We start from the raw sequence: 27,502 nt of genomic DNA, 5'->3' as shown, positions 1-27,502 counted from the left end.
CAAAAGCCTACCTGATTCATACGCTGGTATGGCAAGAAAGTAAATCCATCACTGAAACCTTATTCCTCTGTACCTCCATCCCCAACCACATGGAGGAATCCAGCCTGCACCTGGTCTCCTGCTCACCCAGGGCTTTGACTGTTGTCACTGCCCCCAAAGAATTAGTGTCTTTCCTGCCTAAAAGTCGGTCCTTTTGATACCTCTAGAGCAGTATTTCTCAAACTATTAAGCTCTAGTTTATTGGGGGTTAGGGAATGGCAGGTAGAATAATGTCTCTCCTAAAGATGCCTACACCGTAATTCCTGGAACCCGTGACTGTGTTGCCTTACATGGCAAATGGAACTTTGCTGATGTGACTAAGAGTACGGACCTTGAGATGGGAGGCTATCCTGGATTATCCAAGTGGGCCCAACCTAACACATGAGCCCTTAAGTTGAAAATCTTCCTTGGCTGTGGTCCAAGAGAGATGAGACAAAAGAAGAAGGGGGAGAGATTCAAAGTTTAAGAGGGTTTTGACACAGGAGCCAAAGAATTCAGGAAGCCTCTAGAAGAAGCTGGGAATGGCCCTCAGCCAGCAAGAAAACAGAAACCTGCTGTCCTATAACCACAAGGAATTCAATTCTACCAAGAACCAGAATGACTAAGGGAATGAATCCTCTCATTGAGCCTCAAGAAAGAAACACAGGCATACTGACACCTTGATTTTATTCTGGTGAGACCCACATCAGACTTCCAATCTACATACTGTATAATAATACACTTGTGTTGTTTACGCTGTTAAAGTTTTGGTAATTTGTTACAGCAGCAATAGAAAACTAATGCAGAGGTCTTGATCAAGTTAGTTTAGGAAATGATGCTATAGATTATAGAACATACTACTCACCTTGTTATGAGAGAGTCATAGTAAAAACAAAACCAGTAACAAAACATTAATTGAATCAGATAGCAGATAACTTGTTCACTACAAAGGGAGAGGCTGACGCTATCTTGATTCATAATTCTGTGTTCTGATAGCATCACATATTTTGTGCAAATAGAGGGCCGCAGACCCACAGCATCACGTTCCGTTGTCATAGTTACTCTCTGAAAAGAAAGATGCCCTGACAAAGACCAGATTGGCTGCAGTAAGGGGTGGGAAGGTACCCTGAGGGTAGCCAGATGCTTCTACATTCATGTCAGAGACATTTTTCCAAAGTTTGTATGCAGTCGGCTCTGTCCCCAAAGGAAAATGGTCATTTACATTTAGAAAACAGGAAGCCCATATTAACGATGGATACTTTCTGTTGAGAATTTGTCCTTCCATCCTAACACTTAGGAAACCAAATATCAACAGCAAAAAAAATGTTTTGAAATGGATTTTGCCTCAGATTAAGCACAACTGCTGGCAACTTCATTTCTTACCCTTCTCCAACTCAATTCAACTCAATCTAGCTACAGCTTCCTGTATGAACACACCAAGCTTATCCCTCTGCAGGGACTTTATACCTGCTCTTCCCTCAGCCTGGATTGCCCTTTCTTCAGATGTTTGCATGCTTCACTCCCTCCCTCCTTCCCTCCATTCATTCAGGCCTCTGTTCAAATGTTCCCACTTCAGACAGGTCTTCCCTAAGCACTTTATCTGAACTAGACACTGTCTCCAATATTGTCAATGTCCTTTCCAACTTTATAGTTCCTCATGGCATTTCTGTATTTATTTGAGTAGCTGGTCATTGTTTCCCCATCAGATTGTAACCTACATGAAGGCCAGGCCCTTGTCTCTTATTCACTGCTGTATCCCTGGTTTCTGGCTTGTGGTGAGTACCTCATGAGATTCAACATGTGTTGACTGAAGGCATTTCTTGGAGTCTTGGTTCTCCACTGCCATACTAGTCACCCTACCTCACCCAATTTCTTCCAAACCCACGTTCTTCCCCTAGTCCAATGCAATTGGTATGGAAGATTGTATATTTCAAAGAGAGTCACCATAATGTATATCCCAGTTCACATGTCCCTCTTACAAACTGATGTTGATACTTCTTTGAGGAGTGTGTTCGTGTTCTCTCCTCTTGAATCTAGGCTGGTCTGTGACTATTATGGGACTATAATGGGACACCATGTGACTTCCAAGTCTTGGTCATAAAGGTGAGACAGCGTTTACCTTGTTTACCTCATTCTTAGGTCTTTCCCTCCAGGAACATGGCCCCCATCCTGTGTAAAATCTCAAGCCATGTGGAAAGGCCATGTGTAGATATCTTGACAGCTGAGCTAAGGTCCCAGATGACAGCCTGAAGTCCCAACTTCCAGACATAGGAGGAAGCCTTTGAGATGACTCCAGCCCCAACCACTGTCTGACTACAACTGTAGGAGAGACCACAGTGAGAACCACAAGCCAGTCAGACCCCCAAAATCCTTGGAGGACAATAATAAAATGATCATTCTTGTTTTAAGCCAGTAAGTTTAAGGATGCTTATTCTGTAGGAATAAGTAACTGAAACAGATGGGATATGAAATGGTCTATTAGAAGATCTGATTTCTAATCTGTCTTCTGTGCCATTTACACTTGCCAGTCCCTCTTCTTCCCAAAGACTATTTCCAACGTACCAAACCACAGCAAAAGTGTAGCCATCTCTTCTAACCTTCACCCTAGGGGGATTTAGTGAAATGTGCTTATCTTCAGGAATTATGCTTAGAAAAAAAAATATATATATGTATATATATATATCAAATATATATATATGTATATATATCAAATATATATATGTATATATATATATACATATATATATTTGATATATATATATATATATATATATATTTGATATATATATATATCAAGATTTTCCTATTATCACAATTCAGAATTTTCCTAGATTCAGCCACTCTGAAGATTAATAAGTCACCTAGGACAGCTGGATTAATGAACTTCGCCCCATTGTTCGTCTTCTCAGGCCCAGCCCCATGCCACTTCCTGGTGGCAGTTCCTTTTCCAGCAGCCTTATCAGATGAAAGCCAGTCAAACTCACCTCTGCAGCAGGGGCAACCCCTCCTAAAAGGGTGCTCAACTGCTTCTGCCTACCAGTACTTACTCAAGGGCAGGGGCAAATCCCAGAGCCCCATCACCTCACTTGGCTGGACCCCATCTGGGAGGGGTATTTATCTGTGGTGGGGTTGAATAACAAACTTGTGGTCAGACCCCTCAAATGCAGTTAAGCGCTGAGTCTGGAAAATAAGCTGGAGATGGAAATATATGCAAAAAAGTACAGTGTCTGTCGCTGGGGGAAGAAAACAGGGAGACTGTATGGGTAGGGGACATAGAATGGGTCAGTCTGATGATAATGGGTAAAATCATGAGGTCTGGGTTTAGGTGGGCCTGAGTTCTAATTCTGAACCTGCAACAAGTCCCTCAGCCTTTCTCAGCCTCAGTTTCCTTAGCTGTAGAGTGGAAGCAGGAATAGAACCGCCTCATAGGGGTGTCATATGGACAAAATGGATGGTGTGTGTCCAAGCCAGCACTGGGAAACGCTCAGTCAATGGGAGCTCTTGTCTTTCACTGGTACAGACCAATAAGGCTGTATGGGGAGTTGGTTAAGGCTGTTAAGAGTCTATACAACAACGTATGGAGCCAATGTGGGGAGCTCTGAAATGGGCAAGCCTCCCATGTTGCCTCAGGAATGCTGGACAAGAGTCTTGGGCCTTTTATATTCCTTTTCCCCTGCCAGGACTTCCACCATCTCCTCTGGAGTTGCCGCTCTTGCATAACTTTTGAGCCACTAAAAAGTGTAGGCCTCTGGGACTGACACCCTGGGAAAATCCTGCCTCCATCCTCTCCCCTATCTCATCTGAAGGTTGGCTAAGGGGCCAACTCACAACACTTAACATAAACACCAGAAAACCCACTTAATGCCCTTGGTTTCCCACGAACTAGTGGTGGGACAGTGGCATTTGCACAAAACGACATGTACTAAAATAGGCAGCTTGAAATATTCCTGGCAGATGGTGCTAAATATAGACACAGTGACAGATTGGCCCCACAGCTCTTCCCCCGAGCGTTAAGAACGTGCTAGAGCCAAGAAGCTCCTCTTTTCCGGATGATTGTGGCAACAGCCCCAGGCTCTCACCATGCCAGAAAGTTGCTAAGATGTAGAGACGGGAGGTAACTCTGAGAGTGAACACCAGCACCGTGATGTACAAGGTTCCCACATACCACAAGTGCTGGAATGAAGAAAAACGTACATATACAAAGTTCTGAGGGACTGGAACTTGTTTATTGGACCTTCTGAAGGATCAACTACTCTTCCAAGTGGTGTCTTTCATGAGCAAAAAATCGCTGAATGAAAGTAGAAACAGTGTACGATGGTTGAGAGTGGAGGTTTGGGGGCTCAGGGTGCTTGGGTTTGAACCCTGGTTTTGCCCCTTAGTAGCTATATGAGTTTGGCCAAGTTACTTAACCTTCTGGAGCCTCCTTTTTTGTTTAATCTGCACAATGGGATAATAATAATATCTATTTTGTGTGAAGATTAAGTAACAATGTATGTAAAGGCCATGCACAATGCCTGGTACAGAATAACTCCTGCTTGGATGGCAGCTATTTTTTTTTTTAAGTTTTCATTTATTTTTCAGAGAGAGAGAGAGAGAGACAGAGAAAGAAAGAGAGAGGGAGGGAGGGGCAGGGAGAGAGGGAGGCACAGAATCCGAAGCAGGCTCCAGACTCTGAGCTGTCCGCACGGAGCCCGACATGGGGCTTGAACTCACAGACTGTGAGATCATGACCTGAGCTGAAGTCGGACGCTTAACCAACTGAGCCACCCAGGCACCCCAGATGACAGCTATTTTATTTAACAGACTAGGAAGGAGAGAGAGGTACCTAAATGGCCAAAGAGTTTTAAGGCTTAGAGGTGTTAAAAAACAAAACTCAAATGAGTAAATTTTAAAGATCTTATTGGCTTTACTCAATGATTCATGAATCAGGCAGCATCCTATCTGGCAGATAAAAACGAGTTCCAAGGGGCTGTACAAAATGAAATACTTTTACAGGCAGAAGGGAGGAGGACAAGAAAGTTATACCAGCACAAAGCAAATTGGTAGTGGTAGAGTCACCTGTCTTTTTTTTCCTTTCCTTTTTTCATCAAACAGCTTCTTAAGGGGAATGACTGAAACCAGTGCTCTACAAGGGCACTTCCCTAAGTTTTTCAAAATTAATAAATGGCCAAATGTTCAAAAATAATAATTGGAAGTATCATCTGAAGCTTGGTTACCATTTCACCCAATTAAAAAAAAATTACTTTACGGTCACCTTTCGTTAGGGGATGATAGGATCTGTCAAGCAGATTATCCTACTAGTGCTGACCAGGTAATTCTAGATTGACTGGTTTAAGGTTCCATGCCAAGGAAAGGCTGAAACTATAATTAAGTAGTAATTCTTGGTTTGGTGATTTGGGGCTTAGCATAAGTGACTCCATTTTGGGCCTATTGTCTCTTTTTAACAGAGGAATACTTTGGATAAGAATGAAGGCAAAATTAAAAATAAAGTCAAGCTGCAATATTTTCTATATCCACTGAGATTGTATTCAGAATGGGCAATACCAAAAATAGCTACCTAGTGGAAAGTGATCACTCAGTGGGTAAGGTGCTGGTGTGTGAGAGGCTGGCTTCCATGGAAGGGAGGAGATGTTTACAAAGGGCTCAGTCATCATCTTAAAAGGAGGGGCAAACCTATCTCTTCATAACTGATAAGAACTAGGACTTTGAACCCTGTGAAATTTGCTATCTGACTTCCACACAGTAAAACATTTAAGAACCAGGAGGACTTTCTCTTAGATTTTAATGATAGCATATGCCAGTCTGTTGCAGATGAAAGTAAGGGGTCCAGAAGATGGGCCTGTGTTCTGATTCTGTCTCTGCTGCATGTCAGGCTCTGTTGTGGCTATGCTCCGGTCTCCTTCATTCCAGTTTTGTTCACGACAAGTTCTGGAGTTAGAATTTCTCAGTATTTTCTCCTCTGTGTGCTTCTAGGACTGTGTCCCAATTCAAACTGAGTTGTCCTTGCGGGACTAGAACACTCCTGACAGCCCAAGTACTGCCCTTTGGAGCCAGAGGATTCTTTTCTAGAGGATTTTCTTGGTGAGAGGTTGTGGTAAAAACAACCTCTGTAGGAGAATTGTGAGACTATATTTGGGCTCTGGCTCCAGAAATAGTAGGCCAGTGCATGTTCTCATGGTACAGACTTGCCTATATCCTTACATCCTGTATTAGTTAAAGTAGGTTAGCTGCAGTTACAAACAAACCCAAACGTTTCAGGAGCTTAACAAGGTGAAAGTTTCTTTCTCTCTCAAACAAAGCCCATTGGCATTGAGATGGGGAAGAGTAGAGGTGGGGAAGAGTAGAGGTTGCATTTCTCTGCTCCATATACTTATTCAAGAACCCAGGCTAACAGAGGCCCTACAATTTTCAACGTGTGGCTTTCAAGGCTGCCTGGGTGTCATTATCCAGCTAACAGACGAGGTGCACAGAGAAGCACGGTGGGGCGTTTTCATGGGTCAAGCCTAGAACCGGTGTATAATTGTGTCACTTCCACTCACATGCCATTGGGTAGAACTTAGTCACAGGACCATATAGATGGCAAAGGAAGCTGGGAAGGGCAGCTTAGCTGTGTGCTCAGGAAGGAGAGAAGATCAGGAATGTTGGTGCTCAATGAGTGCTGTGTCACACTTACTGAAGCTAATTCAAGAAGCCAAGTGACCCTTTGAAGCAACATTTTGAAGAAACTATTGAACTTGTTTTTCTAATTCTGTGTGCTGTTTCCACTCAATGTTTGAATTAGATTTGTTAAACAGTTGCTTCTAATCTTTATTTCTTCCTGTTAAGTCTTGTTGTAATCAAAGAACATCTCAGTTTCCCTACAATAAAAGTGGAGCTGATCTGTCCCTCACAGAAGTCTAAGTTTCTTTATGAATGGCATGGTGACTGAGTACCTCCTTTTAAGAAGAAAACACCAACTATTCTTTAAAAGAAAGCTTATTTTAATGTAAGACTCAGAGTTTTGCACATTACATCATTGCTAGGGTTTTAGTAGAAACTGCTAATGAATATTCCTGCAATGCTGTTTGAATCTGTTGTATCAACAGGCTGCAAAAGAGCCTAGTAGACAAAGGGAAAAAAGAAAAAGAAAGAACACTTATGAGAGGCCCAGTCCCATAATGATCATTTATTAAGCTCCCCAGTGTTTAAGTAGGAACTGCCAGATGCTTTTCCTCATTCCTACTAAAGTAAGTTATAAGCACGAATATCATGATATTTGTATGTTTAGAGCATTCCCTTATCTTTATGATCATTTACAAAGACATTAAAAATTGCTCCAATATTCATGAAACTAAAATCATACTTCTAAGGCTTTAAAGCCCTGACACAAAATTCCATTATAGTTGAAAATTGTAATAATATTGCTGAATGTACAGCCTACTGTTATGCTAAGATATGAATACAATAAAATTTAATATACACTTCACCCTGAACATACTTCTATTTGACACTTCTTACACTTTATTACATTTAAGTTTTTCACTTAATTTTTTTACATGGACTAATAATACTAAAACTTTGTTGTGCTTCATAATCACACAGAGAGCTTGTGGAAACTCCTGGAACCTACCCTGGACCTGCTGATATGAGGGGTGGGATTGGGGCCTATATATTTTTAACAAGTTTGCCGGGTGGTTCTGATGCACACAAAAGCTGGAGAACCATGCCTGGCGTGTCTTAACACTTCCAGCATCTGGCATATAGTAGGCACTTAATATATCTTTGATGAATGAATGACTGAGTGGATGAAACAAATAGAATAGTACTCTTACAAATAAATTTGTTACTGAGTCTGAAGCAAGAAAATAAGAATTCATTGAGGATTTGGGGGCGCCTGGGTGGCTTAGTCGGTTAAGCATCCAACTTTGGCTCAGGTCATGATCTCATGGTTCGTGGATTCGAGCCCCATGTCAGGCTCTGTGCTGACAGCTCAGAGCCTGGAGCCTGCTTTGGATTCTGGGTCTCTGTCTCCCTCTGCCCCTCCCCCACTCACATTCTGTCTGTCTGTCTGTCTCTCTCTCAAAAATAAATAAACATTAAAAGAAATTAAATAATTCATTGAGGATTTACTGCCACAAACATTAAACATAAAAACGAGAAATAATTTGATTCCCGGGAATGCTGCTCTAATAATTCAACTTTGTTTGTGCAATGCTTGTTTGTCGTGCTTTACTGATATCAAGTATTCAGGTTACTACTAGAATGCCAAAAGTCATAGATTGATAGGAGGGTCATCAGGAAAGGGTATGTCATACTTAGAGGGGGACCCAAGAATTGGAGTAAAATAATTTTGATGAAAACACAGCATCTGAATAACATAAAACTCTTCATCCTTCCAGTGTTTTAGGTATCTCTAGCTGAACTATTTATCTGGTGTCAAGAACAATTTCAAGACCATCCATTCAATGAGAACTTATACTTCAATGAAGGTACTGTACTAAGAGTTAGACTCCCCCAAAGCAAGGTGTGTCATGAGAATGGTAAGTTTCCAGAAAGCTGACAAACACTTTCCTGTATGTAATATCTTCCCAGTTTTCTTCCTACCTCTCTGGATGCTCCTTTTTCTTTTCAGGCTCATCATCCTCTACTCAGCCATTTTCAATTTTTAATTGAAAAGTGAAATTTCTCAAAGTTTTTCCCGAGGCACTCTCCTCTTCCCATTCTCTAGGGTATATTATCTGTTATTCCAAGAGCCTTAACTATCACATATTTATTCATGGTGCCCAAATTTGTGTTTCCAGCCCAGACCTCTACTCTGAGCTCCAGCTGGTTATACAGATCCTAGAAAAACAGTTTACAAAACTTAGGCCTAACTTCAATGAGTAAAAGAAAAAAATATTAAGCTTTTATTTTTCACTGATTGAGCTTATAGATATGTAAAGTATCTAATGTGCCAGATACATATAAAACATCTTAAATTATATGCCAAGCACTCAATAAATATTACATGATTTTTTTTTCCCCCTCCTGATGTTGTTTTATAATGTAGCCCTCTGAAAGCAAGATAAACATAAAAGTTCAGATCTACCTCAGGTGTACATCCGAGTAGATAGTGTCAACCATGCTAAGATGGGGTGATATCTGGCTGGGATCCTGAACACAATCTCAGACCAGCCACCTACCACTCTCAGGTTCAGGAAGGAAAAGCATATATGTAGGAGAAAACCATTCTGTTTATTACTTGGAAGTTTAAGTCCTACCTTGCCCTCTTCACTTGGGAACTAACCCCCATTGAGATACCCAAGGCCACGTGATGTCAGTGGGGTTCCTTTGCCTGGAGAAGGAAACCAAATAGCCCCGACCAAGATCAAGCACAGTAGCCCATATCCTCAAAACCCACCTGCAGTCCTGGTTCTCAAGCATCTGCCACTTTTATGACTAGAACGTGGAAGGAGGGATAAATCCAAAAGAAAGGCATGCAGGGAAAGGGAGAGCTTCTACTTGTGGCCAAAAGCATATGCACCCTTTATGTCTCCCACCTTTTGCCTTGAATCTATCTCAGTATTCCCACTGGTGTTGACCCATTTCAGATCTCCTCCAGATGGTGGGGGTGAGGAGTTTTGTACTCATCCAAGAGAGTATGGGATGTCATTTGTTTTGTAATGTTTTTATTCTTTCGACAACTATATTTTGAGTGACGACTATGTGTCAGTCACTGTTAAAGGTGCCAGAAATACAGCAGTGATGAAAAATGACAAAAATCCCTCCCATCATGGGGATTATACATTCTAGCATATAAGTAAAATATATACTAGGTCAGATGATGGTAAGTCCTATGGAGAAAAATAAAATAGGGAGGGTGGAAAGGGAGTGCTAAGCTATCACAATAACCTCAGCAAGAGATAATGGTGTTCAAAAATGACAGTTGGGGATTTTAATACCCCACTGTCAATAATTGATAGAACAATTAGAAAATCAAAAAGCAGGGCACCTGGGTAGCTCAGTTGGTTGGCGTCTGACTTCAGCTCAGGTCATGATCTCACTGTTCGTGAGTTCGAGCCCCACGTCAGGCTGTGTGCTGACAGCTCAGAGCCTGGAGCTTGCTTCGGATTCTGTGTCTCCCTCTTTCTCTATCCCTCCCCACCTCTCTTTCTCCCCCACCCCTCTCCGTCTTCTCTCTCAGTAATAAATAAACATTAAAAAAGAAAAGAAAAGAAGCCAAGCATATAGAAAATGTAAAGAATACTTTACCTCACTGGTATTTATAAAACATTCCCAATGACCCAATGACATCAGAATAGATATTCTTTTCAAACACACATGGAACATTCTCCAGAATAGACCATGTGTTAGGTCATAAAACAAGTTTCAATAAATTTAAAAGGTATGAAATCATACAAAGTGTGTTCTCTAACTACAATGCAATTAAATTAGAAATTTGAGGAATTACCGAATACTTGGAAATTAAAGAAAATACTTCTTAATAACCCACTGTCAACCAAAAACACCAGAAGGCAATGTTTTAAATATTTTCAGCTGAATGAAACTGAAGTCAACAGATAAAGATTTATGGGATGCAGCTAAAGCAGTGATTACAGGGAAATATATAGCTATAAAATGCCTACATTGTAACAGAATAAAGATCCTCAATCGATTACTTAAACATACACCATAAGAAACTAGAAATAAAGGAGTTAATTAAATCCAAAGAGTTAGAAAGCAATGAAGTAGAAAACTGAAAAATAATAGAGAAAATCAATGAAACAAAAAATCTGTTCTTGGAAAAGATCAACAAAGTTGATAAATCTCTAGCTAGACTGATTAAGAAATAGAAAGAGAAGACAGGAGTTCTCAAAATCAGAAAAAAAAGGGGCAATTTTTACTACCATCTCTACAAAAAAAAAAAAAAAGGATTATGAGTAAATATTACGAACTACTTTGTATCACGTCAGACAACTTCTGTGAAGTGGACAAATTTCTAAAAAGACACAAATTACCTAAACTAACTCAAGAAGGAATAGAAAATGTAAATAGAATATTAAGTAAAAAATTGAATTAGTAATTTTAAATCTTCCCACAATGACAAAGCCAGGCCCAAATGGATTCGTTGGTGAATTCTACCAAATATTTTTAAAAAGAAATATTTTAAAAAGAAATAATTCTAATTATTTACAAGCACTGGAAAACAGAGGATAGGAAACACTTCCAAACTTATGCTATGAGCCCAGTTTACCCTGATATAAAAGTCAGGCAAAGATATTTTAAGAAAAGAAACCCATAGACCGGTATCCCTCATGAAAACAGACACAAAAGTCTTTAGGATTTTGACAAAGTTAAGTCCAGGAGCATATAAAAAGAATTTTTATGCCATCACCAAGTGGAATTTTTATAAGGTTGGTTTAGCATTCAAAGAGCAATTAATGCAATACACATATTAGTAGAATAAAGGACAAACATATGATCAACCCTGTAGGTGAAGAAAAAGCAATAGGTCAACATATTGATAAAAACAATACTTGTACTTCTTTTTCCACCATGGACTGTTAACTGCAGATCATTGTTCCTTCAGAAATTCTGGGAAAATATAAGGAGAACATTCACACTCATGTGCCACGAAGACCCTTGGCATGAAGGCCCCCAACTCTATTGCTGAGGTCCTTGGGCCTGAAACTGGTAAGCTATCAGTTGAAATGCAGTGAGTTCTCCTTGGACGATAATATTAGTCTCTTGGGGTACCTGGGTGGCTCAGTTGGTTAAGCATCCAACTTCTGCTTGGGTCATGATCTTGTGGTTTGTGAGTTTGGGCCCCGTGTGGGGCTCTGTGCTGATGCAGAGCCTGGAGCCTGCTGTGGATTCTAGGTCTCCCTCTGTCTCTCTGACCCTCCCTGGCTCACATGTTCTCTCTCTCTCAAAAATAAATAAGGTCAGAGGATGGCTCTAATTGGAGGATATGAAGTGGTGTTTGCAGGAGGAAGACTCCAGAGTCCTCTGAAAAAGGGAGTGAGGAAAGTCACATTACGTTTTATAAATCATTACAGTCTGTCCAAGGGCATGTTGCTCACAGCCAGTCCTTAGGTAGGCTCCCAAGTCCCTGGGGCCTTACATGATTTGCCCCCCATGATATCTCCAGCCTCATCCCTTAATACTTTCCCCCTCTCTCTGCTCCAGCCACATCCTTCTCCCAGCCTACCAGACGTGCCCTGCGTCAGGGCATCTGCACTGGCTCTTTCCCCTCCTTGGAGTGTTCTTCCCCCAAATATCCATATGATAAACTCTCTCACTTTCTTCAGAATTTTACTCACAAACCACCATTTCAGGGAGACCTTCTCCACTGACCTTTTTTTAAAATTGCACCCCTTTAACCCCGCCAATCTCCCTTCCCTGCTTTCTTTTCTCTATACTATTTATTACCACCTGACATACTATGTATGCATTTTCCCTTTTTATCTTTGTAATTGTCTATGTTTCATTGATAATCTATCTAGAGACTGTCTTTAGAATCCGAAAGAACATATTCCTATATTCTCAACCCTTTAGAATATAAGTTCCATGAGGGCAGATATTTTTGGTGTTTATTCACAGCTGTTCGCCCAGAGTCTGTGACAGTATCTGTCATTTAGCAGGCCAGCGGTAAATATCTGTTGCATGAATGAACAGCTGACAACCAGAGAACAGGAAAAGCAGTAGAGCTCAAGCCAGGACACCCAGAGCGTAGCTCTAGAGACCCCTTAACCTGAATCCCTTTCTATACCCAGGGAGCTCTGTCCCCTCACACCCCTATGCCCACCTCGTCAGCAATACCCCATGGCGTTTCACACCAGTGTGTTTCAGTAAGCAACTCCGATCCTTTGGAGCCCAGACCATATTTTCACCCTATCTTAATATCTTGCTAAAGCTCAATCTTAAAACCAGTCGGTCAAGAACGCCTCCTGGGAATCACACCATTCACTCAGCTCCTGCTATTCTAAAATTGCTTTTTTTTTTTTTTTTTTTTTGGTCTTTAGAATTGTGCTCTGTTCTTTTGCATTTCCGACTGAAAGAAGGGACTGTCTCTCACTTGCCGTCTCGTAAGAATCCAGCCACCAAAAGCATGACCAAAATATTTTTTAAACACATGTTTTAGTGGGAGAATGGTTTTCTTGTGTCCCTATTGCACTCGGATGCTCCACCCGACTCCCCGTGGATGTGGTGTTTACAGCGGCACCCGGCCTGACAGTTCGCTGTAACAGCTCCGATTTAGATCCAAGGCCTGCTGGGGGACCACCTACAATGTCAGGCTCTTTGTCTTACCCACAGACTCTCAGACTGTGTAAAAATTTTTGGAGACTGGTTTCCCATTAATTTTTTTTTAAAGGCAAGAAAAAGAAAAATAGAACAATCCTAATGTAAAACCCGACATTTCTGTCCTGTCAGCAGCATGTAGCTTTTTATCTTCTTCATTTATCGCATATGCTGCCCACTCCACCCCCCAACCCGTTCATTTTTCTGCTTGCTTGTTTGTAGTTAGTTTCCAGTCCCAAATGTTGGAGTTGGATTCTACATTTCATTTATTAGTGTCACTGCAGAAGCCGCACGTTTTCCTGAGCTCATTCATCATGCCTCCTCCTCTCTCAGCCTCACGTTAAATATGCAAGGTCTCATTACAGTCATAGCTGTCGTGGTCTGCGGGAGGAAATAAAGGAAAGATTGCAGGAATACAACGTTACGACAGTCTGCCTTGGAATTAGCCATTCATTTTCCATGCAGCCAGAAAATTTGTGGTAAGTCACTAACGAATTTGTGAAGGTCACCATGGAGGTGCTTCCAAAAATGCTGAGATACAAAACTCTCTACCTTCAAGGGATTCCTCAGCAAGCGGCGGACATCAGAGAGATATGAAAGAAATAGGTAGCAGGTGACAGGTACCTGAGTGAGTTGGGGCTTCAAAAGAGTGCAAGATCACTTCAGCTGGAATAGTCAGAGGAGGTCTCATGGAGACGGTGGCTTGGTGGTGGCATTTGAACTGGGACTTGAAGGATGAGTAAGGTTTTTAAAAACAGAGAAAGGAAGGCAGAGGAGAAAGAATTTTAAGGGGAGGAAGCAGTATGAACGAAACCATGGAAGCAGAAGAACTCAGCTTGTATTTGAGGATGATAAAGTTAATTTGTATATGGGGACCTACAAAATGGAAGCCACCCTGGGACTCTGCCCACGTCCCAAATCTAAACCCAGGTCAGCCTGCTCTTATGGGAAATACCTGTCAAGGAAACCTAACATACTCCAATCACCATCCTACGACTCAGCTTTAGCTAGCTTACTTTACCCTAGAAAATCAGACCTGGTAGCCTTATCAGGGAATTCCCCAAATCCTAGTCAATCATGCCCTATTTCCGAGTTGCTTCTTCTAAAGCTCTATAATGCTCACTCTTGCCCACAATCCCTTGGAAAGAGTCTCCACTGCTTGTGAGGCACTGCACTGCCCCAATCTGTGGACTGTCTTCTCTTGAATAAAGGACATCAAACTCATTCCTAAATTGTTTTTCTTTTGTCATTTGACAAGGACAGGACATCTTCAAGTCCCAGAGGCTCCTTCATTTGAAGCACCCAGAAAACAGAGGAACAGCATGATTTCCAAGTCTTACCCAGAAACTCTGCAGGAATGTTCTTCCCAATTCTGTCAGTAGGACTAGCTCCTTCTCATCCTTCAACTCTGAGATTCTATGTCACCTCCTCAAAAATGACCTTCTCTGACCGCCACATATACAAATTGGACTCCTTCCTGACAATGTTACCTCCTTCAGTGCCCCTTCTTTTAAGTGATAACATGTACCATAGTTTATAGTCATTATGTTGATACATTTACTTGTCTGTCTCTAACAGTTGCCTCTAAAGTTTCTTTTCTTTTTTTTTAAGTTTATTTTTTAAAGAGAGAGAGTGAGCAGGGGAGGGGCAGAGAGAAAGGGAGGACAGAGGATCTGAAAGGGGGCTCGAACTCACGAACTGCAAGATCATGACCTGAGCCAAAGTCAGACACTTAACTGACTGAGCCACCCACGTGCCCCCTGCAACTAAAGTTTCTGAGGGCAGAAACCATATCTGTTTGCTCAGTGCCTGAAAAATAGTAGGAGCTTAATTAATTTTCAGTGGTTGAATGAATGAGGAGACAAGGCTGCAATTAAGATTTTCAAGATCCCTGGGTACTTTTGCTTTCATTGGCTCCTTCTTCCATAGGATATATTCCAAATTATGTTTTATAACTATGTTGGTATACATATGAACATAATCCAAGGTGGAAAATATTTTTTGTTCTGATTTGAAATAAATTAAACATTTTATGGACCCCAAAAGCACTGTGGGCCCTAGGCATTGTGCCTCCTGTTCCTAATGGATAAGTCAACCCTGTGAATAGCAAAACGTTTTTAAAGATTATTAGGTAGCAAGGCTAGACAAATAATATGGAATAAGATTATGGAAGGTCTTGTACATCTTACTTTGAATATTATGCATTTGAACATTAGAAGGTGTGATATTGTAATTTATAATAGGAAATATATATTTGGTCTTCCTCTGTGTTTCTGGCACAGATTTCCTGAAACCCTTGGAATTTCCTTAGTGATGGATGTGATAATGGTGCTTTTGTTATGCTAATGAGGTAACTTTTGGAAAGCCCTAGGTATCCAAAGGATAGAAGGGGTTGCCAGAGGAGGCGACCACAAGATTAGAAGGCTGAAAGTTTCAGTCCCATTTTGACCTCCTCCAGAGAGGGGAGAGGGGCCAGAGATTGAGTTCAACTGCCAATGGCCAATGATTTAATCAGTCAGGCCTATATAATGAAGTCTCATAAAAAATGGGAAGGATGGGGTTCGGAGATAGGTTGATGAACCAGCACACTTCCAAGTGCCAGTGGCTGGCCCCAAACTCCACAAGGACAGAGGCCCCTTTGTTTGGGACCTTGCGCTTTGAATCTTTTCATCTGGCTGTTGATTGGTATCCTTTCTTAACTTTTTAATTTTTTTTACCATTTACTCACTTCTGAGAGACAGAGACAGAACATGAGTGGGGGAGGGGCAAAGAGAGAATTCCAAGGAGGCTCCAGGCTCCAAGCTGCAGCACAGAGCTTGATGTGGGGCTCAGACTCAAGGAACATGAGATCATGACCTGAGCGGAAGTCAGACGCTTAACCAACTGAGCCACCCAGGCGCCCCTGATTGGTATCCTTTAATATCCTTTGTAGTTAAAGTGGTGAACTAGTGAGTAAACTGGTTTTGTGAGTTCTGTAAGCTGTTCCAGCAAATTAATCAAACCAAGTTGGGAGTCATGGGGACCTCTGATGTATAGCCAGTCTGTGAGAAGTTTAGATGACAACCTGGACTTGCAACTGGCATCTGAAGTGGGGGACAGTCTTGAGGGACTGCGTGGAATCTGTGGAATCTGACGCTATCTCTGGATGGACAGTGTCAGAAATGAGTTGAATTAGAGGACACCCAGCTGGTGTCAGAGAATTGGTGGTGTGAGTAAGAACTCCGCTGGGTCTGGACTGAGAGAATGGTATGATCGTGAACAGAAACAGTGTCATCCAGAGAAGAGGGACTTGGTGGGGAACATGATGGATTTGGTTTGGGACACGTTTTGGGGATGGGATGCTGGCAGAGCCACCAAATGGAACTTAACAGTCAGACAGAAATGTGGGTCTGGAACTCGGGAGCTTCAAATTTTTAAACAACCTTCAGCCAACTTCAACATTATTAAAATCATAGTATATGAATAATGAAATCAGAAGAGAGCACTTCTAACCACCCATTCAAGTACTACCTCCTCCCTGGGCTGGCTGAATTGTCCTAGTAACTAGGGACGGTTAAGGGGGTCCCTTGAGTTCCCTGCCTCTTTGTTTTTCTTAGGCAAAGACATGAAAGAAATTCCAGTGAATTCTATTATAACAGAGCAAATCCAGTGAGTTCACCCTTACTCTAAATTGACTCTCACCAAATGAGCTAACTGACCATAGATGGTTAGCATTATACTTTTAATTAGAAGAGGCTTAAAACTCCTATTTCTATAAACCTGATAGGCAAGTATGAGGCCTGCAGCATTTCAATTAGGAGCCTGCCGAGGAAAAAGTTGGTTGGGAGAAAGGCAACTTCTTCATGAGAGGCTGGTCCCTATGAACAAAGCCGGAACTATGGGAGCTTCCTGGTCCCCAGTCTCAAAGTCTGCATCCGGTGAAACAGATTCTAGGGCAAGCAATTTCACCCAACCTCTATTCCTACCTGGCATGAATTTTTAAAAAAATTTTTTAATGTTATTTATTTTTGAGAGAGACAGAGTGTGAGTGGGGGAGGGGCAGAGAGAGGGAGACCAGAATCTGAAGCAGGCTCCAGGCTCTGAGTTGTCTGCACAGAGCCTGATGTGGGGCTTGAATCCACGAACCGGTGAGATCATGACCTGAGCTGAAGTTGGCCACTTAACCGACTGATCCACCCAGGTGCCCCTGGGCTGGCATGACTTTTTAATGTTAGAATCAAGCAGTAGGAGTAATGGCTCTTCCTCTGGATGGGATTTGAGCAATCTATCCCTTTCCTGGAAAGTTCTTCTGAGATATTAACATTTTTACATCCTACCATGAAACCGGGTGCCAGTGTCTTCTCAAGTAATCTGTGCCTCTGTCATCCTATTTGTAAAGTGGAGGAAATATTGTATATCTCAGGGGACCGTGGTGAGGGTTCACGGAGTTACTTTATGTAGCACTTTATGTCTTATGGTAATTTATGTATAGAAGACTGCCTGGTTGATAGTAAGTGGTCAATAAATGCTTTTTAACTTTTAGCACACTAGCTCTCTTCTCTTCCTCTACATTTCCCCCCTAAAAATAGAAATTGTATGTATCTGCATCAAAGTTACTTAAGAGTTTGCTTGAAGGCAGAATCCTGGCTACCACCTAAGACCAAGGAAATCCTGACCCCCTAGGAATGGATCCCAGAAATCTGCCTTTGAACAAATTTTCTAAGAGATTTTAGTCTCCCTGAAGTTTGAGACCCACTAGTCTGCTGGGTTTACAAGAAGTACAGATGAAATTTCTGCCTTGGCCTCCATGTCCTGATCAGTGACGGAACATATTCCATCATCTAGAAACCCAAGACCTGAGATGTGCTGATTGCTCAAGGCGTGGAGGCTGGGTCGGAACAAGGCCAACAAGACCGCTCTGAAGAATACCCGATTCCTGCTCCACCCCTCAGTCTTGTTCTAGAACTCGACCTCATGATCTAGATCTGGTATGATCCATTCCCAACCTGCGGCCACTGGAGGAAGCCTCCCATGCCCATCAGTTTTCCAAGAAGGAGGTCTGCTTAGAGACCCTGGTGATGCTTTGAATACATCTGTCATCACATCAGTCAAGTCATATACACAACATACATGACCCCAGCTGCCTCCTGGCTGGGTATTCTCTGATTCCCTGGCACGTCAGGGTATGAGATGATTAATTTTGAATCACAAGCTCACTGGATGTGACATTCAAATTTGACCCCACTGAGCCACCTTACCCCACAGCGGCTATTGCGTGCCTCACATTTTAAATATGAGAATCTTGCCACATCATCAGAGCAATCACAGTACACATTAATAAGTCCTTCTATTTCTATAGGACTTTACGGTTGGTTATCAGAGAACTTTCACAGCCATCACCTAGCATGACCTCACATTGGGAGTTAGAAAAAAATAGGAGCCCATGCTGCTTCATTGAAAGTGGAATCACAAGGAGGCTTGAGCGACTTACTTAAATTCACCTAACAGGTGAATTTGGAGGCTAACATGGAGGTGACACCCATGCTCCGGAACCCCTGGCATGGGTTTGTCTTGTTACCGCACACTGCCTCCAGTCACTGTAGCCCCAAGGGCAGAGAGGAGGTGAAGGGCACTAGCTTTGGGGTCACACTTTGAATCCTGAGTCCATCATTCATTAGCTGTGTGACTTTGAGAAAATCTACCTCGCGGAGGTGAGATGAGGGCAAAATGTAAAGCACCGTGCTTGGCACACAGTGAATGCTCCATAGCTGTTTTGTGCCATTATTACTAACAGTAGGTATCACTGACAGTCAGTGATGGTGGTTCTGATCAAAAAGGCTATGATTTTGTCTTCTCCTATGCACCCTTTTTGGGTAAGAGGACAAAATAGTTATTATATTCCATTTTTGTCTTTTTGTTTTGTTTTCTTTTAATAAAATAGAGAAACCTTTTGGGACTTATTCTCCAGTTTTCAAAAACTCTAGACTGAATCATTATTATGTGGTGTTATGTTTGACTCAGGGAATAGAACTTTTTTCCCAGAGGACAGAGTGCTATATTCTATCCCAAATCAAATGAGTTCAGCTACTCTGTTTTGTTCCGTTAACTTTTTGACTAATGTTAAAAGCAAATGCTTAAGAGATACACTGGATCAAACGAGTGGGTGAGCCATGATCAGGCAAGAAAAAGATGTTTGTTGTCTGAATTTCCCTGATAATGTGCTCGATTTGGTTTAGTTGGTCCCTGACCAATTTCTAAACAACATCTAGAAATTCTGAATGAAATATTAAAGAAAGAAATTAAAAGGTTGATACTCAGGGAACCATCTGCCTTAGATGATAGAATTATCACTTTGAGTGAATTACATTCAGAGAGATTTTAGGTCTCTTCTCACAATCACTTCCTGCTAACAAGTCAAGTCATTGCCATACCTTGCATTTTATTCCACATACAGCGTTCCCCAGGAACTTAACAGTCCCTTGGGGGAGATTGCAAAGTGAGAGAGGTGAATGAACTACCTGTCAGGCTAACGGCCATGGAGGTTCTGAGTGTAGAGCAAACCCCCAACACAGGTGCCATCCTAGAGGATAAAACACATTAAGGCAAGAGCTGGTACTCTCCGTCTTTCTAATGAGGATGACCCTCTTCCTGCCTGCCCCTGCCCCTCCCGTGCAACTCCCTGAGGCGGCTGGTACCCAGGGAATTTGCTCACATCCAGACAAATAAAGCATGAGAAAACAAGACCGCGAGCATCAGAGCAGCCATCTGACATGCAGAGAAGTGACCCATGAGGGAATGTAACCCAAGAAAATAACTCAGAAGAAAACAAAAAGATTCCCAGCAGCACTATTTTTAAGGGTGGGGGTGGGGGGATCTATACAGAACTGAAAACCACACCAGTGTGTGGAAGGGCCCAAAATGTCCCGATGGAAAGCGTGATGGAACACTATACAGCCATTATGCATAACAAGTTTATGGACTACAAACATGTGGAAATGTTTATGTAGAATAGTACAGAGTGGAAAGCCACAACTAACAATGTCAAAATTAATTTATGTGACTGCATCTAAGTGCTGAACACTGCTATAAAAAAAAAAAAAATCTCCCAACCAAGAGATGAGAATCTTTATGAGTTTATCTTATCTCAAGTTAAATGGATCACACAACTATATTACCACATTTCTCTAGTGAGTTCATTTTCCCAGTCTTGTAACTGCTCTGTCCTTTCTCCACTAGGGCTCAAACTTCGCAGCTCTCTGACAACAGAATCCTAGGAGGCATCTGCTACCCTTGCTCTGCCTGCACGAATTTGGCGACACGATCCTTCTTTCCTGGGTTCCAGCCACGTGGGCCTCTCAGTCTTTGAATTTACCAAATGCTCTGCTTTCTCAAGGGCTTCCCCCATACTCTTTCTGCTGCCTTGAAGTCCCTTGCCTCAAGTCAGTCAACTCAACTGAGTCTCATATTTAGGTACCTCCACTATTAGCCTCGCTCATGGCCGTACGCACTTTTTCTTCACAGCACCTAGCACGCTTTGTAATTTTAAATGCATTTGCATAATTATTGGTTTACAGTGTCCCCCTCTCCTAAATAGACTGTAAGCTCCATGAGGAACAGTAATCTGAGCTGTTCATGATCTGATATCTACCTAGTATACACCACAGCACTGGGCCTAGATTCCTTGTCTCATAAAACTGTGCTGAATGAATGAAGAGGTGGATGAATGGATGAATGAAGTGATATGAATATAATGTAATATTCAGGAGGCTTTATTTTTTTCCACAAAAATATACCATGTGGTGTAGACTACTAAATAATACCTTGCTCTCATTTGAGTAGTGCTTTCTATTTTTCAAAGCATTTTCCCATACAATAATAAGTTTTTTGATTCACATAAGCCTATGAGGTAGACATTATTCCAGTTCCACATTTGAGAACATAGAGGTTCTGAGAAATTAAGTAACTGCCCCAAGCTGAACTGTGTGGTACAAAGAGGTCTGGGATCCAGACCTGCTAGATTCAGGCCAAGGGTTTGGACCCTCTGCCTCTATGGCTCTGACTATGTCACTGTGTCTAATGGAAGGTACACTGGGAGCACTGAAGGTGCAGAGGCATTATCTTGATAGGTCCCTGCTGCTCAGGAATGATGGGGGGAGGTGACGGCCCTACGGTCTGGGCAGAGGATCCTGGCTTCACCAGGTGGGGCTGGAGCGGTGAGGCGATGGGCAGCGAGCCTCAGACATGGCTCTCAGCCACTCTTTCACAACGGCCTGCAGTTGTTCAGTGCCTCGTTGCTCGTGTTACTGAGGCAGCATATCCAACTACTGATTAGTGATAATTGCACCGGTGGCTCCATAGTCACTAAGCTCGGACCCCACACAACAGAATGGATTGAGTGTGGGCTAGTTCCTGGGTTGAACACCAAATGACCCGGAGAAGTCGGAGAGAGCCACCACGTATATTTCCACACCGACTGTCACTCTGGCAAAGGCATGACCCTGTTTATCGTATTGTTTGTCTTGTCTGAATATTTACAAACTATAAGCTCACAGGGCACAGATGTGGTGCCTAATCCTGAAGGCAGAAAATCCTTCCGTGTGCCATATGCTTTTAGCGCACACTTCATCATTTCAACGTTCACATCCTGTTAAAGCCCTCACTTCCGTTCAGCCTCTGTCTACAGCAGCTTTCCACAAGGAACTTGATGACAGCTGTGCCTGTCGGGAAAACCAAAGCCTCATTTTTCTGTCTTCAGAAGCATCTGAGGACTGTGATACTTGCCACCACTTAACAAGGTGGGGTTGTAAGGGCGGCTGTGTCGAGGCTGGTTATTTCTTCCCTTACAGAGAATTCCAGAATTTCATAATTCTTGCGCTGCCTCTAGGCAAATGGCAGGTGGTACTTGTTGTTGACTGCACAGGACCAAGGCTGAGAGTCATCTCAAACAACAACTAAAACAAATTAGGAGTTGAATGCTCATTGCCTCTCTTAATGCTTTTTGTATTATTAAATTACTAAATTTTTTGCATTATGCTTTTGTATTGCTAAAAGAATGACATAGTTATTATTAATAACATAATTACTTGAGAGGACCCTGTAAGATTAAAGCAACTCCAGTAATGAAAATAGCTACCATTTTTAACACCTTGTCTCTGTTACATTTTTCATTTCTCGCAATAACCCTTTGCAGTAATCAGGAAAATGCTGAGATGCTAAGATAGATGCTAAGATAGACTTACCCAGTAAGTAGTGGAGTTGGAAGTCAGGAGACTGAGTCTGTTCTCAAATGTGTTATTAAGTAGCTGTGTGGCCTTAGGTAAGTCAGTTTACCTCTCTGGGCTTCTGTTGCCTTCCTAGAGAAAGGAAGAGCGAGTTAGACTTTACAGATGGTGCAGGTCCCTTCTTGCTCTGAGTGTTTCGTGCTGAATTTTATTGCTCTCTTTCATCAATGATTGATCTAGTTCTTATTTGGCGTCTTTGTTTTTGTTGTTCTTAAGCCGCATAACTTTCTCATCATCCAACTCTCGACTTGTCACGCAGAGATGGTTTCCCTGACCAATCCTGCTGAAATAGCCTGTCCATTCTCCTCCCCTCGTTATTACAAACTCTAAACACCTTAGCATGGTACATACATTTGTCACAAATTGGCCCCCATTTTCTCCTCCAGAACCCAGAAAATGATCAATAAATCTTTGTTGATTGAACTAATGAATGAATATATCCAATGTGTTACAAGTTCTTTTGATTCTGCCACAGAAAACTCTAGTTTTGTGCTGTTCAGTGTGGCTGTTCACATGTGGCTATTTACATTTAAATTAACTAAAATTAAAAGTACAGTTCCTGACTCTCACTAGCCACATTTCAAGTATTCAAGAGCCACATGTGGTTAGTGGCTGGTGTTATGGACAGTGCCGAACAGCAATTCCATCACTGTAGAAAGTTCTATTGGACAGTGCTGGTCTAAATACTGGCCCGTCCTCTCTAACCCTACTGCGATAGTTCACCTGGATTCTTATGTCTCAGCCTCTCAGTTGGGCTGATCGTAGTCTCCCTCCTCGCTAGTCCATTCTCCACTCTGCCTGATTCATTGAGTTCATTTCACGAAGTAGCAGATACTTAGGAAGGACCTTCTACATGCCAAGTCTTCACAGGAGACCGAGTTGCTCACGAGACAGACCTAGTCCTGACTCAATGAACTTCCAGCCTAGAGATCCAGTGTGTGTGTGTGTCATTCCCATGCTTAAAAACCATTGTTGGGTCCTCTCTACCAAAGCACCTTAGAGCGTTCCCAGAGTGCTGGGCTCTGGAGGGCACGACTGAGAGACTCAACTGTATTCTCAGGAGGGGGCTAACCGAAACAACAGTTCCTGTGTGTGTGTGGAGGGTGTGCGTGTATGTGTGTGATGTGTGTGGTGTGTGTGTGGTGTGTAGTATGTGTGGGGTGTGTGTGTGTGTGTGTGTGTGCGTGTGTGTGTGTGTGGTGGGAGGGCCTGGGCCCCGTGGGGTGCACTGGTACCTTCCGGCCCCTGAGGTGCAGGGCTCCTGTTTCAGTTCGCCCTGGTCACCTCTCCCGTACCTTCTGGAGGCGGGCCTCACCCCTACCCTTACTGCTGTCTCCTCTTCTCAGCGAGCCCAGTCACACCCCAGGGCTTTCACACAGACCCTTCCCTCAGTGGGGTTTCCTCCTCGTCCTTTTCACCTGACCAATTCCCATTCGTCCTCCCAGGCCCACTTCTAACGTCCCTTTCTGTGAAGCCTTTCCCAACCACCCAAGAGGAGTCAGGGGTTCTCCTTCCTGTGCGCCCACAGTGACCTGCTGTTAGGTCTAGTGCAGCACTTACGGTGTTTACCCTACTAGCTGTTTATATACGCCTCCCTCCAGCCGAGCCGCAGTCCTCCAGATGAAGAACTTCTTGTTCATCATGGTGGCTCTGCTGCCTGAAATAGAGGAGGCCCCTCGTAAATGACTGGGGACGGATGATTAATGAACGATGCCTGGAAGAATAAATGAGTGAATACATGTATGAAAATTGTGAAAGTGCCCGGCCTGTCTGCAGTTCCCCAGTGAGACTGCACTGGTTCTAGAACTTCTAAATGGAATAAAAAGACCATAACTGTCTACTTACTCTTATCAAAGAGAAGATGTTAATTTTCTTAACATTCTTATTTTCAACCTACTCTAAATGTCTCTTTGCCCTTTTTTTCCCCATAGGCTAGATTTTTTAAAAATTTTCTGACCCCTTGTCTCCTCAAGGATCAAATGCTTCCTTTCTAAAGGCATGTATCCCAGCATGTCCTTTCTTCTTTTTAATTATTATTTTTTAATTTTCTTAATGCTTATTTATTCTTGAGAGATAGAGACAGAGCAGGGGAGGGGCAAAGAGAGGAGGAGACACAGAATCTGAAGCAGGCTCTGGGCTCCGAGCTGTCAGCACAGAGCCTGACGTGGGACTCGAACTCAAAAACCATGAGGTCGTGACCTGAGCAGAAGTCGGACGCCCAACCCACTGAGCCACCCAGGAGCCCCCGCATGTTCTTTCTTCCGATTGGAGATTGCGCTGCCAGGCTCCTCCTCACCCGCAGGGTCAGGACTCCTGTCAAAACTGCTGTACACACAATATACAATTTCTTCAATAAACATTGTTACACCACTAGGTGAGTGTTTCAGAAACTAATCAGAAACAGGCCTAACATTTCTTAATTTTTCCAAACCCTTAAAAACATAATCAAGGGGGTGCCTGGGTGGCTCAGTCAGTTAAGTGAATGACTCTTGGTTTGGGCTCAGATCATGATCTCACCGTTCGTGAGCTCAAGCCCTGCATCTGGCTCCACAGCTGGCAGCACGGAGCCTGCTTAGGATTCTCTCTGCCTCTCCCCTACTCATGCTGTCTCCGTCTCTCTCAAAATGAATAAATAAACTTAAAAAAAAAAAAAAAACATTGGGGCACCTGGGTGACTCAGTCGATTAAGCATCGGACTTTGGCTCAGGTCATGATCTTGAGGTTTGTGAGTTTGAGTCCCACCCCAGGCTCTGTGCTGACCGCTCAGAGCCTGGAGCCTGCTTTAGATTCTATGTGTCTCTCTCTGCCCCTCCCCTGCTCTCTCTTTCTCTCTTTCTCAAAAAGGAATAAACATTAAAAAAACAAACATACAAACAAACAAAACTCCACAATCAAACCCAAGAGAGTTCCACAGAGGTTCCCTTCCAGGTGCCCTGGGTGTGACCCTTGATTCACCCAACCGCTTTATTTCTTCAGAGGAAGGGAAAAGGCGTCCCCTAAAGCCCCTCAGCAAGCCAGTTCATCAAATGAAATATTGATTAACCCATTCAACTACCTCACAGACTTTCTGAGATTCAAATAGCTTTTCCTGCTATTTCAGGATATTTTAAGTAAGCGGATTAACCTCCCTCACATCTGCTTCTCCAGATGATTCTGCAGACACATCATCCTAAGAAGGGAACCTGTCTTTACCAAAAGTATACAGACCTGGCTTTCTTGCTTTCCCCAGGGGTTTGAGCTCCATGCCTTTTATTATAGACTGGGGAAGAAAAATTAGGTTGGGATGCATCTCTAATCACCATTCCTCAGTGTTTCTTCTGTTAAATTTGCTACTGTCAATTACACAAGGAAAAAATTTCATCATTAGAAAATCCTAGTTGCTAAATTCTTTTTTAGTAACTTAATCAGCAATACTCAGAGGCTAAGCTGCATCTAGCCCTTGCTGTATCCAAGATTTTGTTACAATTCCTAGACTTGTTAGATTATTTTCTGGTAAGCTCCTGTTCTGATTTTAGAAATGATTCAGTAATGTGCATAGCTGTGACCAAGTCTACATAAAAGGTGTCAGATATGCGTGCGTGCATGTGTGTGTGTGATATCCTCGGGGTTTCAGTAGATATTAAACCACAACCAGGTAAGGGAGCTTTTGTAAAAAATAAAAGCTTGCCAGAGACTCAGGACTTCCCAACTTTTGAGGTCTCTTCTTTTATGACTCCATAGTAACTGTTTGTGTGGCTCATGTGACAGCAAGCGTGAAATGATTAAATATAATCCATCCCTGGGCTGTTGCACTTTAGGTGAGTATTGAATGGCTGTGGTTGTCTTAGTCTGTTGGAATTGCTCTAACAGCATACCATAGACTGGATGGCTTATAAACAACAGAAATGTATTTTTTCACTGTTCCGGAGGCTGGGAGTCTGAGACCAGGGTGCAAGCATGGTCAGGTCCTGCTCTGGGATGCAGATTTCTCCTCATGGTGGAAAAAGCAGAGAGAGGAAGCAAGCTCTCTCATGATTTTCAAGGGTTCCATCCTTTTCAAGGGATCCTATCTCATTCTCATTGCCTCCAAAAGGCCTCATCTCCTAACACCATCACATCGAAGGGTAGGGTTTCAACATATGAATTTGTCTGTGACAGTGGTTGGCTACCCAAGAGTCTTTCCCCTCCTTCTTTACACACAAAGTCCACTTCCAGTAAAGAGACCAGTGACTCTCCCAGTTGCATTACAGGCAGCATAGGCAGTGACCCTATCCTGACCCATAGTATTAAAGGAAAACTTGCTAGAGGTGGGGTATATATTCTGGAAAAGATTTCCCTCTATTTTATTTTTTTTTGAAAAGAGAGAACTCTAATGGGATGAGCTTTCTCCCTGTCTTTCTTTGGATTTGTAGTATGAAGACAAAGAATGACAGATAAGTCAATCTGGAATCCTGACAACCTTGTTACTGTATTAATTATGCCTAGAAACAGCTCCCTGTTTAAGCCAGTAGTTAGTTAGATATTCTGTTTACCATATCAGATGATTCGATGGATTGTGGTGTTACAAAGACAGTTTATGTCTATGTCTTTGTAACATTGCAGGAAATCCATATTCAGTTGTAGTTTACTCTTCCCTTCACAAGCAAAGAGGTATTCATTCTTTTTTTTCTCATTACACGGAAGGCCAAAGAAAGAATACAAGGAGCAGGGCACCAAGACATAAAGAACATCAAGTGGTGAGTCTGGAAAATCACAGGACCATCAGCAAATAGGCTGGCAACTCAACAAAGTGAATAGCCAGTATTTTGCCATGCATTAGAACAAATCAAGTTCTCCTTCATGACTTAGAAAGGTTGTGTATAAAAGGAAGATCGGATAAGAGCATAAACAAAGACCAAAGGCCCTGAAGATGGTACGAGTCCAGAAGCAAGAAAGCAATTGCCCAGGGGAGAGAGACCACAGTGGGATGCTAACTGTAGGCGAAG

General features: G+C 42.5%; 1 protein-coding gene across 2 annotated transcripts in view; it reads right to left on the bottom strand.

Moving 5' to 3' along the window:
- The window catches only part of TSEN15 (tRNA splicing endonuclease subunit 15), a 103,065-nt gene that overhangs the window by 7,815 nt on the left and 67,748 nt on the right, over nucleotides 1-27,502 (bottom strand). Inside the window, exons 4-6 of one of the 2 annotated variants that reach the window (XR_008424644.1) lie at nucleotides 24,099-24,195; nucleotides 22,497-22,610; nucleotides 19,689-19,837 (exon numbers count right to left, since the gene is read on the bottom strand). The gene's annotated coding sequence lies outside the window, so the exon portion shown is untranslated. The remainder of the gene's footprint in view (nucleotides 1-19,688; nucleotides 19,838-22,496; nucleotides 22,611-24,098; nucleotides 24,196-27,502) is intronic. The other variant, XR_002074570.2, reaches the window with a different exon arrangement.

This window comes from Panthera pardus, unplaced genomic scaffold (genome assembly GCF_024362965.1).
Source record: "Panthera pardus isolate Hobbes unplaced genomic scaffold, ASM2436296v1 HiC_scaffold_21, whole genome shotgun sequence".
NCBI classification, from domain to species: Eukaryota; Metazoa; Chordata; class Mammalia; order Carnivora; family Felidae; genus Panthera; species Panthera pardus.
Note: the sequence above shows the minus strand (reverse complement) of the source record. Positions and strands in the feature narration are given on the sequence as shown.